Source organism: Rissa tridactyla, chromosome 2, assembly GCF_028500815.1.
Source record: "Rissa tridactyla isolate bRisTri1 chromosome 2, bRisTri1.patW.cur.20221130, whole genome shotgun sequence".
Lineage (NCBI taxonomy): Eukaryota > Metazoa > Chordata > Aves > Charadriiformes > Laridae > Rissa > Rissa tridactyla.
Genome location: NC_071467.1, coordinates 126972563 through 126990980, shown reverse-complemented (window position 1 = coordinate 126990980; position 18418 = coordinate 126972563). Strand labels below are relative to the sequence as shown.

The following is an 18418-nucleotide window of genomic DNA, read 5'->3' as shown; positions in this document are numbered from 1 at the left end:
TTTTATGGCCATGCCAAACTCACACTATGATAAATTTAAATTTTCTGTGTCTGGATATCTGAAACAGGAGTGTCTATGCAGTGCGCGCTGCAGTGCCTTATACTCCTTACCCCTGTGCATTAGTCTTTAAGCAACCCAGAGAAATTATGGATGCCCCATCCATGGAGGTGTTCAAGGCCAGGCTGGATGGGGCTTTGAGCAGCCTGGTCTAGTGGGAGGCGTCCCTGCCCATAGCAGGGGGTTTGGAACGAGATGATCTTTAAGCCCCCTTCCAACCGGAACCATTCTATGATTCTAACACAGTGCTGGGTACTAAGAGGACTGATAGGGTTATCACGTTATAAACACAGCAGCTCTTTACAATGAGTAGGTAATGTTGTCAGACTGGAATAGTCTATCACTGCACAGAACTCCCCATCCTGATTTTACTACTGAAGGAAAATAACAAGAATGGATGCCCATACACATATATACAAGCCAAACCTCCGGAATTCCAATAGTAATGTTATTAAACTGCAGGAAAAAGTTAATCAAAGGAATTTAATTTCACACAATGTCAAAAGAAGACATCGTTTTGCAGCAGATGTTTTGGCAAGCAGAACGCAGACCAAACTCTAAGCTCTAATTGTGAGCTTCTCCCCCACAGTGTGCATTTTCCAAATCGAACATCTCACTGTCTAATTGAAGCACTCAACCAGCATATGTTCTGCTCAAGCAACTGTGTGAAGTATGAAACACTGTATATAACCAGCATTAACTTCTTTTGCTTTCCAGTCACCAAACACTTGGAAATTACTATTCCTTAGTCTAATGCTGAAATGTAACTTCAGTTACTAAGAAGAGGCCTCCTCTTGATGAAAAGACAATTCGTAAATATCCAGTAGGGAATGATGTCACAGGTTAATAAAATCCACCAATTTCTACCTGTACTTCATTGCCTCTCTTGTTCTCTCATCATACACAGACACCAGCAGGTTTTGGATAGTCTCGGTCGCTAAGTTACACATACATTCAAGTCTGGACAAAATCTAGCCACTGTTTCTAGATCTCAGTCATAAGATTCATAATTTTATGTGAGGGCCGTTCATTGGCCAGGAGGCAGTCTAGTCTGTCACAGCTCAATCCCTACGTTTGATCTTTCTTTACCCCTAACTCCATACCCTCCAACGTTAATTTATAAACAGTTAGCCAGAGATGAACCAAGACTATGAGCATTGGAAATCTTATTTTAGCTCTCTGGAGTAAAAAAGCAATAGCGCAATGATCACAAACTTAGGAAAAGTATGTCTTAACCAGAGATCTATCTTATAACATCACATAATATCTTTCATATACCTTCTCTACTTCTAATCTCATTCTTTACTCTTTCTGTTTGATTCTTGTATTCCAGCAAGAGCTGAAGGGAAAGAAAAAAAAAAAAAAAAAAAGAAGTTGCACACTTGAAGCTAGTGTGTTGAACTAACACAGTATGTTACTTCTCCCTATCAGCCTTGCATTGCTTGAGCTGCAACATCCAGCGGCATTTCAGGTTGGACAGAATCCTTTCTGCTTTGTTTCTTTGCCACCTTGCTTTCATGGTTTCTTATCTCCTCCAAACACAATAGTCAGCTTCTCTGCTTTGCTGTAGGACTTTAGAATTCACCGAATGATTTAGTTTGAGAGAACGCTTCTGGATGTCATCTGCTCCAGCTCCCTAGTTCCCAATGCAGCACCAACTGGCAGCCTTGTCCAGGCCCTCACACGCAGGGTTTTCTCCGGTGAAGTTTGGGTATCTCCTGGGATGGAGAGTCCACAGCTTTCTTGGGAAAACCAGTATGGTGTTTGACTGCACTCAGTGGGGAAAAAATTGTTCCTAAGATATAATTGGAATTTCCTGTGTCAGCTGGCTACCTCAGGTATAGCATTTTAAGACAGCGCAGTCGGTACAGGATTTATTGAAGATAAATCTACCTCCTGCAGGTGGTTAATACCATCCCAAGTAAGCATCTCAGACACTTAAGCGTAAGTTGCTTTCTTTGGCTACCCATCATTCTGCATTGATTCTGAAAGGAGCTGAGTGGTTGGTTCAGATTGGACACTTTGTTTTTAGACATCAATTTAGGTCATATACATCTCATCCACTTTAACTTAAATTTCTGCAAGAAGGGTCATAGTATGATTTAGTTATATCCTCTTTCACTGGGGTTTTAGGGGCATACATTGACACATGCTTGAATTGTCAAGCATGTAGAATAAGAAAATGAAAAGCCAGACTTTTATTTTTTCTTTATATTTGAATGGCCTCAAGTTAAGTTTCTCAGATCTTACTAAGATGTTTAAATATACTAATTTTCAGCACTGATCTTTTAAATGGCATTATCATTATAGTGAATAAGTTTATCTGATGACTGTAAATTTCTAACGTAAAGTAAAAAAACCTGGTATTTTGTTTCAGCATTTATTTTCCCCACTCTGCACCCAAACTCTACTTCTATTTTTTCCAAGTAAAAGCGAGAAAAGTCTATGACGGTCTAATTGCTCGTTCTTTCTACCATTAAGTTTATGGACGTCTACCACTTTCCCTTTTAAATCATTACATGAATACGAATTTGAGGTCTAACACTCAACTGGATTAAGCCATTTGTCTTCAGAGATCAAATATACTCATTTGCATTCTTTGTTTAAATCAGTTCCTTAAGATTGATTAGAAGGCCAAATCTGAATATATTCAAAATAGTTCCTTTAATTAACCACCTACCTAAGGAAGAGCCAGCAGACAGTGACGGCAATAAAAATCAGAGATGAATAGTAAGTTAAGAAAAGCTGAGTAGTTAGAGCCATATACTTCTGAAGAAGACACTGTAATAGAGGTGAAAAGTATAAGAAAGAGGGGTCACTAGAAAGACCTGTAGGTTGCTGTTGCAAATCACTCCAGACAAGCTATTTGACAACCTAGAAGTGTTTACTTTTATGCAATATTTTCGGATTTTTATCTAGACATGGACCAATGAGGTAGTCCCAGTACAGATTAAACAATAACAGTAGGACTTAGTTTTAATCTTTTTTTTTTTTTTTTTTTAACCTGGAAGAAGCCATGAAAAAAAATGCCTTTAAGCATTAAGGTGTAATTTTGCCTTAAGCATGGCTGTAATAGATATCCACGTGAAAACACAAATTAGGTGACGGTATCAAGCAGTCATCACTGACAAACCTTGGCAAGCCAACACTGATAAACATTCTGTAGAGTTTGGGTGGGGAAGAAATCAGTAGGCTGTAGCTCAAAAGTACATAAGATAGAAGCACAAAAACTTTCGTAGGGCAGATATCTGTAAACTTTTATCACTTGGAAGACTCTTCAGGCACATTGCATTTTCCAAGCCTTTTGTGAATATAAGTCTTGTTTTCAAAACACCAATCAGAGCATGAAAACAGAGCCTCGAGGGCATGAATGCACTATCACTCCCTGTTACTGAAATGGGAGGTAAATCAGAGCACTAAAAGGGAGAAATTACCCTCCCAAAGTCAGAAGAAGCTTGACTAGGCCCTGGAAATTGTTATTACCTAATGGGAATGACCAACGTGCAGAACTAGTAAAGACCCATTTTGTTGAAGTTACTGATCTCTGCCAGCCTGCTTAGGTTGTCCACGACAAAGGGCGCAGAAGCATGCTGGACTTGCTCCAAATGAGGGACTGAACTGAAAATTAAACAAATGACCGATAGCCACAGACCTGGTCAGTAATCTGTTTGGAATTACAATTTAAGAAGTTACTGCATCAAAACCACGGTCTAAGCACACTGTCTCATGTTGCCATTTAACCATTTGAATGGAAGGTAACCTATTGCTATTTTAGCAGTATTTATTTTATAAAATTCTTCATGGAGATTTAAAAGGAAGTTCCACCTAGCAATCATTTGAATGAGCAGAAGTGAAAGAGGGGCTGGTAGTGATTACACTGTAACAAACCAGATGGACAGTAAAGCCAAATTAAAGTTACTCAGAATTGACTTCTCTTGTGTAAAATTAACAACGGATAAATGAGATGAAATAACATAAGGCCTAAGGATGTGTTTTAAAAGGCTACAATTTCAACTTGAACCTTTGAGGTTCAAACTCATTAGACTGACTTGAACAGATTTTCTTTTGTTCTACGTGCTTCAGTATTACTGGCTTGAGGAAGAAATACATCAAAGAGGCTACTTCTGGCTCAGGCAACATGAGGAGAAACAACGAAAACAATGCATGGCTATCTTATCATCTAGGGGTTTGGGCTGGCTACAAATAGCATCCAAATTAATTCCCAAGCTTGCAATGAGTCCCCACAAGCTCCTGTTGCCATACAGAACTTAGAGAAGTTCAAAACCTACCCAAATGGTTCATTCTATCTGTAAGATTGGCAACTTTTATCCAATAAAATTGCCAATCTCTTTAAGAATTACCCCTATCAGCAAGAATGTGCTTCCTTAGCAAAATTCTTTTTAAGACTTGGAGTTTCTCTCTCCTTCTGTACTATGAACAGCCAGGAACAACTAACTAAAATCAATGATGTTTTATACTGTTATGTGACAAAAGCCTAGCAAGACAATAATTTCTTAGCATAACTCAGAAGCCTGGAATAATGCATGCTTATCACCAGCTGTAGCCATCTAAAAAATCTGCTGATTATATAATAATCTTAAATGCCTGTGTAGGTTGCAGACTTACACGTTGTTAATGATAGTGAAAGACCAAAGCAGATGATTGTTAATCCTCCTCTTATTTAAGATAAGTTATACGCTAAATAATACATTATTGCAGTATTCAGTGGCTTTTTGCTTTACTGATTAATCCTGCATCTCACTGAAAAGCTTAACAAACATTTAAGATGTTTAATTACTGAACTCGAAGTTGTTCTTCACAGCCTTTCTCCTGGTATGTTCTGGTCCACAGAAATGCTGTTTCAAGAAACATTGTAAAAAATACTGCAGTGTTTTACTGTGAGTCCAACTGGTACGAAGCAGAGCCATTGATCAAATCACAGAACTGAGTAAGTAAGGGTGAGAATCCTAACATATTTTATACGTTGCATGTTCTGTTTTTGAGTTATGACTTGGTAGGTTCTGCCTTTTTCTTATTAAACTAGAAGAGAAGAAAGCTTTAATTTTACCAAAATTAACACTTCCTTCTCTTACTTGTTTACATCCAAAGTTAATACTTTCCTTGTATTAGTAAAAATGCTGTTAACCACGGAATTTTGCTTGTTTGTACTTTCACCTGAGCTGCTCAAGGGACACTAAACTTAGCATCTCACAGAGAGAACTATTTACCCTCAGGGTCAGCATCAATTTATATGCCAAATCGCTTGCTGTATCACAGCACCTTCTAAAAAAAATTAAAAGGAGGACTTTTAAAAAAGTTGCAGTGGTTTGTGAAGAAACAGCTAAAGGAAATAATTCTAAATGAAATACAACTTTTCCCAATCAACTGAATGTTGGGGTCCCAGCAAATAAAATAAAATAAAAATTGATCTTCAGATTCATAGTTTTTGTGCATGCCGTTTGAAGCAGACATTTCTTCACATTCTAGAAACTCAGCCTGTTTGAAGAGACAGGAGATACTTGTTTTTAATCACACAGCAGAGGAGACATGCATACGCAGTATTTGCTTAGGCAGACTACCTTTATTTATTGCTTGGCTTAATGGAAAAGAAAGGCACTTAAGACCAAAAAAACATGCTATCCTCTTTGTGCACAGAAATTTAAGAACAATTACCCTTCATCAGGGAATCCTCACTGAGGAACAGAGAGTGAACAGCTGTGGAGCTATGACATTTTATAGTATCTGAGGGTTTGTTCTTAAAGAAGGATTTTCTCTGATTTCAGAAGCACAGACTCTTTTTAATTTCATACTTATTTTAGTTCAGTTTGAGACATATTTTCAGTAAGTACTGAGGTAATTTCTCTCTTTCCTTTCAAATTTAGAATGAAAAACATAATTAGGTTTCGAGCAGATATAGCTCCCGTAAAATGAAAATAAATAAGACAGATTTAGAGAGAACAAACTTGCTTCAAAAAGTTTCAGGAGATATTAATTTCCTGGGAAAAGTGTGTAACTAAAAAGGAAAGGAACTGTTCCTGCCAGGAACAAAGACATAGGGACTCTTTCAGTGGAAACTGGACACTTTAACTTGCTTTGCGATATTTTCACCATTAATTTTTTGTGTGCCTGTGTGCATGAAGCAAATGCATCTTTCAAATACCTGTTCTGAGATATTTCTAAGTTGCTCTTCTTGAAAACCTTCTGTTCTTCCGCCCACCTCTCTTCCAAGCCCAACGCCATATATCCAGTATTTTCCAATCCTTTCACTGGCAGTCTCTGCACTGCCGCTCCTCTCCCAGACACCACTCTCTCATGTTACTTCCTAATGCCAACAATAGCTTTTACTGCTTCCCAGAGGTGATAGTGCCGTTGGGGAGGGCACTGCTATAATTAACTCTTGCATCACCCCTGTGATTTATCTTTGTCATCTGAGTCCTAGCAACACCAATAATGGGCTGGATCCATTAGCAAATCAGTACACTTCAAACACAAAATACGAGTAAGGTGATGGACATTTCTTCATCCACTTCTAGCTCCCACAAGCATAGCACCTTAAAAATCATCCTTAGACTTCTACAGTTTATAGCAAGTCATAGTTCATATGCTCCCATGTCTTCCTACCACTTAGGTTGCCCAAGGAAATTTTCCTATGTATCTCTCTGCCTGGGTATATTAGGCACCGTCTGGAGAAGAGAATGAGGAAACTCAAATTACCTCATTAGCAGTTAAAATAAACGAACTCTCCTGCTGATTCCATCCAGTTCAGCATGTTACCTCATGGAGAGCTATCACATGCCAAGACAACACATTTGGCTCGAGAACTTCCCTAAAATATAGCTCACTGGAGACATTGTCTGGCAAGCGTTGCTGTATGTGTTCTCTACTCTTCTGCTCTTCCTTAAGTTGTCAGAGAAAGGCTATAGGAACAGATAATGCTTTGGCCTGGTCCCGGCTTTTGATGCCTTGTTATAATCTCATTGCACCACCCTCAGGTACCATAGCTGCCCTACCTGTTGAAACTGAAGATGCATAGGTACATCAGATCAGCTACTTGACTTTTCTGACAGTGGAGGGCTGATAAACTTAAGAACAAAAAAACCCTGATAATCAGCCTATAATATTTTCAGGATCCCAAACTGATATCTTTGTAAGGCGGACATAGTTCCCTGGATTTTTAACAAAACATGGATGTGATGGACTACAGATAAGCCTAGTGAAAATCAAATAAAGGAAGTAAAGGCTGCAGGTTTACACCTTTTCTGGCTTCTTGACAAATGTCCCAGGAATAACTTAAAGGAATACCAGTCCCCTAAAATTTGCTTCATATATTCCCTTCACAGGGTTATTTTGCACAACTTCAGGAACTCTTGCCACAGCCTCCATTCTCTCCGCTCTCTCTGCTGTTCAAAACATCCTAGCAATTTCACTATAGCAAACTACTGAAAGAAACTTCTGCTGGGCAACCTTCCAGCAGGCTTTACACCACCTCTAACCGTAATTAAGAACGTCTCTTTCCTATATATCTTTTTACTTTTTATCTGCAATTTTCATTCAGTTATAGACTATTTAGCCTTCCGCTGTGAGTCATTAAGACAGCTTTTACATTTCATTCTAAACATGACTGCTTTTGTTTTTTAAGGAAACAAAATAGTATGTAAGTGTGATATGTCATCTAAAACCTTTTACTCATGATATCACAAAACATTTAATTCTGGACAATACACAATGTTTGACAGAAAAACATTGATTTGTACTCTTTTAAATAGTAAGAATTTGATACTCATCTATTTTATATAAACCAATGTATTTAAAAGAGAAACACTGATTTCCTGAGAGATATGATTTTGTACTACTTCTTCATGAATTATTTTGATTACTAATTTAATCTGTATGGATATTTACACAGTATTACTTTAGGCATTCAGTAGAGCCAAAGGAAAGATGCTCTACTTTCAACTGATTCTACTGTACAAATCCAACATATAACCTTTGGGGATTTTCTTCCCTTATCTAAAAAAATGTTAGGATAAAGTAAGTTAGACAGGATGTGGACATTACAGAAATATTCCACCAGAGAGTGCATCATACAATGACTCCAGATAAATGAGTTCTTCAGCATGTGCCATTTACCAGCCCAAACTACTGTGACTAAAAAGAGTGAGAAAGGAAGAGCCCCAATCTTTTCACTGCCATAAAGGATAAAAGTGAGTGTGTTTTAGGACAAGTTCTTGAACAGCAGCAGCGCTGTTACTGCATGCTATGAATAAGCAATTAACAAGGTAATTGTGTTTAGGAATGCATTTACTGTGTGTAAAATCACCTGTCATGCAAACTCATGCTTTTTTCAACAGCTATCTTTGAAATTCCTAAGAACAAACTGCAGGTTGTACAAAAAAATAAATAAATCTGTAAATAGTTATTCATCTAGGTTAGCAACACAAACATGCTTAAGGCTAGGAAAGATTCATGCCTTATTTTAAATCTTTCCAAATGTCTGCCTCATCAACAGATTTTAGAATTTTATCACTCTTTTTCCTCTTCAGACTACAGTAATCAAATAATTTCTTTAAGTAATTCCTTTTCACTTTAATTGCAGCTTTTTAAAAACAGGTTAATAACCATCCATATTTAAACTGTAGATTTTATGAGTTATACTTATTATGCAACCCATTAAAGTTTTATAGTCTTTGCAGAATAAAATAATCATTGATCTTTTTCATCTGAGTGCTATTAAGACAAAGGGCGTAAACATCAACTGATTAAAACATTATTTAAAATGCTTTATAAAATGCTTTATAAAATTTAGTTTTAAGTAATTCCACTCATCAAGACTTGACAAATCTGAAGAGCACTTCATTTAATTTCTTTTACGAGAATGTTTTGCATGCAAACCAAAAGCCTGAGGGACTCCCAGTCCCCAGTAAAGGCTGTGCTATTGCCTTTGCCTTGGATACTATGACTTTTCAACAGCAAGTTATCTGTCAGCCCACTGTGCAGTGCCCTCTAGCAAATGTGTAAGGCAGGATGAAATAACTCAGAAAATCTATTCTTTCACTATTACTAATCATCAGTTAAACAAAGAAGCATGTGAGATATTTAGACCCTATTGATTTTTTTAAGAATAAAAAGAAACCACTTAAGTAAATAAATAAAAAAAACCAAACCAAAAACATGGAAAACAAAGCTTCCTGTGTGTCATTTTTAGGTATGTGGAGCCCATTGTGCAGAGATCATTTCCAGCCAACAACAGCGCTCGTGAAAATGCCTTCAAGTTTATACTCGATAACCTACTGTATGGACATTTAGCTAATAGTGCAGTCATGAGCTTATACAAACAGGGTGCTTCTGCCTCAGACCTTTTCAGTTAATTATGGACATGGGAATAGGTGGAGACTAGTTAGAAGTCCACCCAGTCTCACATAGCAAAATGGAGCAGCACAAACAGCTGTTCTTCAGCCACAAGGTGCTGAGTGACCGGAGAGTGATATACTGCCAGAAAAATCCTGAAGAATCTGTGAGCTATCAAACGCATGACGGAAGTGCATGTGCTGTATGCTCAGCCTGCGCGAAGAGCAACTTCGTGCCTGCATCCACAAAGTAAACACAATCTGCAGGCGGCAATTCCCAAATGACCATCAGCATTGAGATCTGTAAGGACCTTGAATGAGGCCACAGAGCTGAAGGCCAACAGAGGCAGTAGGTAGAGCAGGTCAAACACAGGTGATGCTATTACACGCATACTGGAAATAAGCCTTCCAGATAAATCAAAGCAGATTTACCAAAGACACACATTACACTGCAAAAACTGGAGAGCAACTAGGAGGCAAGCATGGTTAGATAATTTACGTCCACATTACAGTTACAGAGATGAATTCAAGGATACGTATTATAATGTTCGACAAGGTGAAATGACAAAATCTCAGGCTATTTTAAGATAATCTTAACATTCGCTTCCCCAGGAGAACATGCATCCTAGAAACCTGAATTTCTACTGAAAGCCATCACAGAAGGTTGGAGCACCCTTGATACAAATTTAATTTAAATATAAATAAAACTTTTTAATGGATTTTTTTTTTATGGTATCTACCCATTTATATCCACAAGCGAACTCCTCTAAGCTCTCAAGACGGCTGTATTCTATGTGGCAAGAGGTGACAGCTGCTCATTATAAGCATAGGAGACTGCTAATTCCCTAATTGGAACATAATCCTAAAACTGTTCAAATAAGTTGTGAGGAACTGGAGAATAGGTTGGGTTGGAAGGGACCATCAAGTCCAACCCCCCTGCCATGGGCGGGGACACCTTTCACCGGATCAGATTGCTCAAAGCCCCATCCAACTTGAGTTTGATTACTTTCAATAATGAGGCATACACAACTTCTCTGGACAACCAACTCCAGTGTCTTACCACCCCTATAGTAAAAAATTTCTTCCTTATGTCCAATCAACCTACCCTCTTTTGGTTTGAAAACATTGCCCCTTGTCCTGTCACTACAGGCCCTGGTAAAAAAAACCTCTCTAATTTTCTTATAAGCCCCCTTTAAGTATTGAGTGGCCACAATAAGGTCCTCCCAGACCTTCTCTTCTCCAGGCCGAACAACCCCAAGTCTCTCAGCCTGTCTTCATAGGAGAGGTGCTCCAGCCCTCTGATCATTTTCATGGCCCTCCTCTGGACCTGCCCTAACAGGTCCATGTCTTTCTTTTTTGGGGGACTCCAGAACTGGATGCAGTGCTCCAGGTGGGGTCTCACAGGAGTGGAGTAGAGAGGGAGAATCACCTCCCTTGGCCATGCTGCTTTTTATGCAGCCCAGGATAAGATTGGTGTTTGGGGCTGTAAGCATACATTGCTGGCTCATGTCCAATTTTTCATCCACCAGTATCCCCAAGTCCTTCTCCGCAGGGCTGCTCTCAATCCATTCATCACCCAGCCTGTATTGATATTGGGGATTGCCCCTCACAGGTGCAGGACCTTGTTGAACTTCATGAGGTTCACATGGGCCCAGTGAAAGCAATTCCAAAAAATTGCAATGGGTAATTTCACATTTCGATTTCAATTCACATGGGCCCAATGCAAGCAACTCCAAAAACAGGGCCAGGACTGCTGCTAAAATGTAAGGTAACACTAAGAGAAAGATAGCAAGAACACTTTTGTTGATGCCTGGGTTGAAACTTGGAGGAGTCCCACCTATTAGTTGCAGGCAGAGTTCAAAAATTTTTAGAGGAGGTTGCAAAGGGATTAAGGCTAGATTTAGTAGGATGCTCCTTAGCAATGCATCAAGTCCAAAGAAAATAATAGCCATCATTTTGGAGACAACTGCTAGGGAGCTGAGACACAACTCCACAGCCGCTCTGCAGTGCAAAGGAAAATAAAAGCCATGCAATCACAGGCAACCATGGGAAGGTTACCTGAGGGCTGCAGGAACACTCGTTTATACAAAGTCAGAATATGGGCTCTATTCCCTGCCCATGATACAGAGCATAGACCTTTATGCTCTATATACATAGAACAGCCAGAGTATTCCTGGAGATCTGGATCGACCCTAAACTGACTCAAAACTGGAAAAAAAAATGAAGAGCTTAATTTCACCATGCCTCCTGAGCTGTGAACTTTTCCTCTGCATCAGAGAATCAGAGCTTTACTGTTATTTCAAACAGAGCCCAGGGTGTAGATTAAGGATTTAAATGTACAGCAAATAAATCTGGCTAATTCAAATAACTGAATATTTCATACTGATGTTGATTCATTCCTGTTTTGCAAGCACCAAATAAAAACATCTGAATCGCCAGGATTTTCCTGTGTTTGTTCATTCCCTAATCCCTCTTCTTCCCCTGCAGACTTCTTAATGAAATGTCCTGGCCAGTGATGAAAATGTTGTTATAATAAAGAATTTCTGAACCCAAGCATTATTTTTGCAGTCTTCCCTATTTTGAAGAGTATTCAGCTAAACAGCCATAGAGATATAGACCATAAAGAAGAGTAGTCTTCTAAAGAAGAGTCTTACAGCTCAACTGCAGTGCTATGGAAAGGAAAACAGCAAGCCAACCCCCCTGTTTCTAGACACCTGTAAATGAGCAGCCATGCAAGGAATATCCCCAGAAGCAATAATCCCCTCTGTTTGTCTGACAAATTAACAATTCGTTGCAGTACAGTTCTCCACCTGATGAAGGTCCGTCTCGTGGAAATAACATTAAAAATCAGCACAGACTATATTTTTACTGCCAAGTTCTTCTATATAGGCAGTATTCCATTTTGATTCACATGCAACTGAGGCCATTGTGTTGTCCCCTGACTATCCTCTTCTGGAAACAAAGCATTCTGACAGCATGTCGTCACTACTGAACTTTAACGGGTTTTATACGATGAGGAAAAATAGTCTTGTTATGCTTCTCTGTTCAATTAAGTCAGAAAACATAAAACAAAACCATTATGTAGAGACATACAAAAAACCTTAGTTTCCCTTTGTAAATTTCAGGCTGCTAATGTTTAGAAAAACTAACATATATTTCAGATTCCTCCTCCAGTCTTCGCTATCAAAAGCTACATCTTATTCATAACATCCAGACAATTGGCACATCATTTCTGCAGCACATATCTCTCTTCTAGATAAAAAACTGTCCGGGACAAGAGCCTAAGGAAAAGATTTTTAAAACATTTTCTGGCAGCTTTTTGACAGACCTTCTCCACATTTCCTGGCATGACCCTTCCCAGAAGTACTTGTCAGCAAGCAGGTTTTCTACATTGTCCACTTCTATCAGTTGTCTGGCCGCAGTAGCACAAGACTGCATTTCCCAAACAACCACGACTCTACGCTCCATATGGGCTAACTCAGTGGTTATCGGCAGCCCAGGCAGAGCCCGTCAGGAAGACCAGAGCAGGGAGAAAAGAAGCTCCCAGTGAAACAAGCCAGCCATAACTGCCCACTGCTGATACATACAAACACAAGCTTCACCTCTGTAAATAGAGAGTTCAGCCTTTGCGCTGCCCTGGAAGCTGCTAGGATGTTGCACAGGCTGGTTTTCAGGAAGCAAGGAGCATTACGTTGGTACCCTAACCCAAGCTGCCGCTGGAGTCCTCATCTATGGGCAACAGCTGCTGTTACCTCCTCCTCCTCTCCCATATGGCAAATATCTACCAGGGGAAGGTGAAACGTGAAGCCCTAAGTATTGCACCTGGGGCTATTGGCAGAGAACAAGCAAACGGGAAAAACCAAGGGACTGAACAAGGATTACTGCAGATGGATCATGAGAAAGAGATGTCTGTAGAGTAATAGTTCATTTTCCATCCACGTTTAATACAGTTCTGACATTACCACTGCTCTTCCAAGTCACAATTTTCTAGTCAAAACGGTAATTGTGTTTCTTTCCAAAAGGATGCTTCTTTGGGAAACTTTCCACTGGCAGCAAGGGAAGATCAGGCTTTAGTTTGGAGTTAGGATGGATCTTTTCAAGCAATATCCCTATTTCTGCTTAGACGCATTTACTCAGATCTACATCGTGGACCTTTTCCACTACTGATTATGCTCATACTACAGTCTAAGAAGTGTGACAGAGTATTTTTTAGAAATTTTTCAGGAAAATGTTTAACATATCCTTCAAATAATAAACAAACAAGGAGTGCGATGCATTGTCTGATTTTCTACCTAGTAATGGCAAACGTCCTGGATTTGTCAACTTTAAATTCTGTCTCTCAAGAGGCTGAAATATATAATTCCGAGAGCTTCAGAAATAAGCAAACCCTACTTTCTGATGCATCTGTGCTTTGAGGATGATGGACTTTAGAGACTATGAAGTATAAAAAAGATTTAAGTGAGTTTTTTTCTTGTGAGTGTGAGACGGTGCGCTCTTTCCTCCTGCCCGCCCAACCTGACCTTTATCTCCCGTCACCCTGCTCAAGTGATAACCACCAGTGGCGGTCATAAAAATGGATGTGTCTGGTTGTGATGGCTGCATCTGGCTCAAAGGGGATTCGGGGGAGACAGATAACAACACAGTAGCCAAGGGCTTGACCAATGCACCCACCTAAGCACAGTACCAGTAACTAACTAACAAAGAAGAAGAACTAGAAGAAACTAACATCAGTGGTCAGTATGCAAATATGACTATAAGTCAATCATCTTACCCCTATAAATAGTGAACAACCCAAGAGCCTTTAGAGCTCTCCTGCCCTGGAGTGGGCCACACGCCATGATCTCCCCTTGAGTAGGGAAGCCTCTCAAGGTTCCTCCTTGAGGCTGAGAGATTCCTTGCCGCAACAGATCCTTGGTAAGTGACTAAACAGCTTGCTAAACTTCAAAGCTTCACTAAGATTAAATCTTAGATGGATTGTGTGCATATAATCCTTTAGCCATAAACTGTTGATCAAGGCTAAAACTAGGACTGGATCCAACCGCACCTAGACTCCTCCCTGAGAGGTCCTCTCTGAAACTCATGACTCAACGGGAGGGTCTCCCTGATAATTTTCTGACCCTGTCCTCTATGCAATGAATAACCAAGTGTACCTTGCCATCGAATCTTGTTAAACGACTGTCGCATTTACTATCAAACTTTGTTAAATCACTGTTTTATATCAATAAATATATTGCTGCTTCTCTCTTAGGAGTGAAGTAAATTACTCCATCCATGACACAGGGTCACTTCGGGCCGATGCTGATGTCTAGCAAAATGAAGCATTTCCTCTTAGTCTAAGGACTCATATCAATATTTTCCGACAAGTTAATTAACTTCTAGACTTATATGCTTTGTGGAATTTCTTTGCAACCAACCATCGGCTCCTGAACAGACAATTTCACATGCACTCACAGACCAGCACGTATTCAATACAACTGCTAAAGCTTTGTGTCTCTAAGAACTAGTTCTTAGAAGACACAGACTTAAAGTTTCTCATTCTGCAGATGAAAATGCAGACATATGCCAAATGTTTTCTAAATGAGCTCAAACATTTTTCAGAACAGACAAGTTAATTATTTTTCTATTCCTCTGACAATCTTCAAATCATATTTTAAAAAGCTACATAAGCATTGTCTATAGTCATAGTTTCTTTCATTCATAAAATTTAGCCATTTAAAGCCCATACACTTGATTCATCTTTTTATATCAGATAAACTTGCAATGAGCTTGTGATTCTTCAGGGTCTGCACCAGTGGGCTGTTTTCAGTTTAAGCAGCTGTGTTGTTAAAATTTCTTTTTACATATGACTTGAGGGTATCCATTTGCCTCACAATGAAGAGCACAGCACCTACAAATGTTCAGCTAACCAGATTGTTAATTGGTATGTTTGTTTTACGCTTTCTTGTATAAATAGAAAATGTTCTTTCTGAAATTGGATGGTTCAAAGGTTCATACGTTATCTTCCTAAAATTTCTCAGGTTACTCACTTTTTACGTTTCCCTCTCCTCAGTGTCCAGAGATATTACTGATAAAGGTTTGCACACCCCATGTTACCTCTTCTATTCTCTGCCCCAATGAAAGCTTTTGCCTTCACAGAAGTCAGTGCTGAATGTTCTCCTCAGAGGCGGTCAGCAAAAACTGAGCTAGCTTTAGACCAAAATCATCAGTAACAAAGCAAGTAATCTTATGTTTGCAATAAACTGACATAGAGAGAAAAAATGGTATAAAATGCAACACCTTATTATTATTATTCATGGTACTTAAGATCAGTGTTTGGTTTTGTTAGTTTTGTTAGTATTTGGTTTTTGCATGTGCCTGTGATCCTCCAATGGTAAATTACTTCTGCTTTCACCTCTCCTAATATTTCTATTCTGTTGATCTGAATCCTCAAATTCCCTTAAGACTGTCTGTAGATAAAATTAGAAGCATAACTGCTTGATAAATGAGACCATTCCCCTGTAAACACACAATACAATGTCAGCACTTCTGTCATCTGATTTTTGAGTGGAATTTAATGTATCAGCTGTGAATTGCTTATGACCTGTCCCATAATGTGGGATTCATCTAACCAAATGTAGATGCAGCTGAGCCAGGTCCTCATTACAGTCAGTAGAGATGAATGGGAACTTTCAGGGTTCACTTCATCTCACGCCAAAGTAGACATACAGGGTGCTTGCATTGCAATCTACCTTTGTGTATTTTTCTCCACGTACAAAATTGGAGAAATCGCTCATTATTCTCCATTATCTTTTGTGAAGAAACTTACGCTAATTAGCTCAAATACCTACGCCTATCACAACCAAACTCTCAGGTTGAGTTAGGATTGCCATAATCAGAGACCACTTCTTTTCTCTGAAACATGAGTGAATTTTTACTCAAGTTTCTCCTTGACCATGCTCTTAAGTGAAGGCTGTTGAAAAGTGGTCAGTAAATGACCAAAACTCTGGACTTCCTTCCAGCATCTTGGGAAGTATCCCGAACATGGTGCCAAACTCATTAATTTCTGTGGAATTGTGTGAGGGTCAAGAGGTCTTTAGAATTCCATTTCCTAAAACACAATCTATGACCTTGACATCTCAATCAAGAGTAAAGCTAATTTACCCACAACATAGACAACATCCAGTTTGGGTGTCTGGGGTTCTGGGTCTTTTACTGATCATCTGCTTGGCCTTGGTTTAGCTACAGAATGTAAATGTTTCTCTGCTGACAGTGTAGGATTGTCAAGGAAGTCAACAAATATAAAGTATTATCAACAGCTACCACTGTTCATGAGCATGCATGTTTATGAAGATCATTTTTTGGTTAAACACTTGTTTTCTGTCTCACATTCACATACTTAAAGGCCTTGTCAGAAGTCCTAAATAAAGTCTAATATGACTTCTGGGTTACCTTTTTCTTAGGCTGATAATGCTCAGCAGCAGCTGATGCATCCCCAAAAGATTCGTCAGCTTGGAAAGAATTTCTGGTAACACGCAGAACTTCTCAGCTAGCCTACATGTTTGGAGGATGCCATTAACCAGCTCTGGCATATGAGCTAAACATAGCAGTGTTCAATAATGTACTGTTCAGAATGAAAATGGGAACACCGAGGATGACGCTGCCCGTCAGCACACATGATGAAAAGGCAAAGGTCACGTTGCAAGGCAAAGGCTATGAGCAGCAAGGCAGGTGACAGCAGCTCTGATGACAGCATCCTCACACTCGGCACTGACATATTCATCAAAGGTGGACTTGGCAGACGGCCAGACATCACAGGAAGCAGGACTTTGCATGGGAACAAACTTCAAAGTGCTGTTAAAAAGGGCTGCTAGTCACACTCTAGAAACCTAGGCTCAGTTTACTGAAAAACTGAAGAGACGACAAGTCTGTAAAGTCCAACTTCAGTGCTTATATCAAACGATATACTACCAAGATGATGTTCAGGAATAACAGGGTCTTGAAAGGAGTCTATTTTTACTTTCTTATTTCCAAATTAATACAAGCACATCTTCCCTCCCTCCCCCAAGATAATTACAGTATAAAATCAGTCTTTGTAAGAAAGAAAGAAACGGCAAATTTATGGAACACAAGATTAACAATTATGCATTAAAATCCATCATTAAAATTGTATTTGAATTACGCAGAGTTAAACAATTAGAAAAACAATCTTGAAGACTCTGAACTATGGAAAATCCTGAAAAAAACCAGAAATTCTAATAGATAATTTCTAAAAAGTCTTCTGGCCTATTGCATTAAATACAAACAGTGATCACAAAGCAAAACTGGTAAGAAAAAAAAGCTAAAGCATACTGAGCAAGTCTAATGGCTTATCCATTTCATTATGAGTTATCAGTAACCTGGTTAAAACCAGCACTTTTTAAAACTTTGCTGCATAACTACATACATTTTAAAATTTGACAAAGTTTCTTTCTAATAAAAAGTTTCTTTGTAATAATTCTTTGACATATTGTTTCTGAGAATTTTAAGACTTGCAGCTCATAGCTTCTCTGATCTCTATTAATGCTGTGAATTGCTTGAATTTAAGACTGCATAAATAAATATTTTTGACAATTAGTTCGTTTTAATTACTTTAAAGCAAAATGCACATCCATAAAAGATAAATAAATGAACATTTAATTATGGAAATTTGCTATTGATTACTACAAATTGCTTCTAGAATGGGCATGTTCTTTTACTACACTTATTATTGTAATTAAGATTTTTGCATGTTAATTAAAATTCTTTTGGCATGGCAATTTCCATCCCTCTCTGTGTCTCTCGAGGTAGGTAAGCACACACATTCTTAATTTTTTTTCTATATCTAGTATATGTAAATAAGGGAAAGAACTTCACAGAATATGTTCATATTAGAAAGGGGCATAATTCTATAAAGTCAAAATTAACAGGAAACCAATTTAGACTTTTTTTTTATTTTAGAGCATTACACATCTCAGCCAGAAACAGCCAAATTGAAACATTCATGACATATGTCAGTA

At 38.7% G+C, this 18418-nt stretch overlaps 1 protein-coding gene across 3 annotated transcripts in view; it reads right to left on the bottom strand.

Moving 5' to 3' along the window:
* ZNF385D (zinc finger protein 385D) overlaps window positions 1-18418 on the bottom strand; it is a 443449-nt gene that overhangs the window by 124188 nt on the left and 300843 nt on the right. The window lies entirely within an intron of this gene.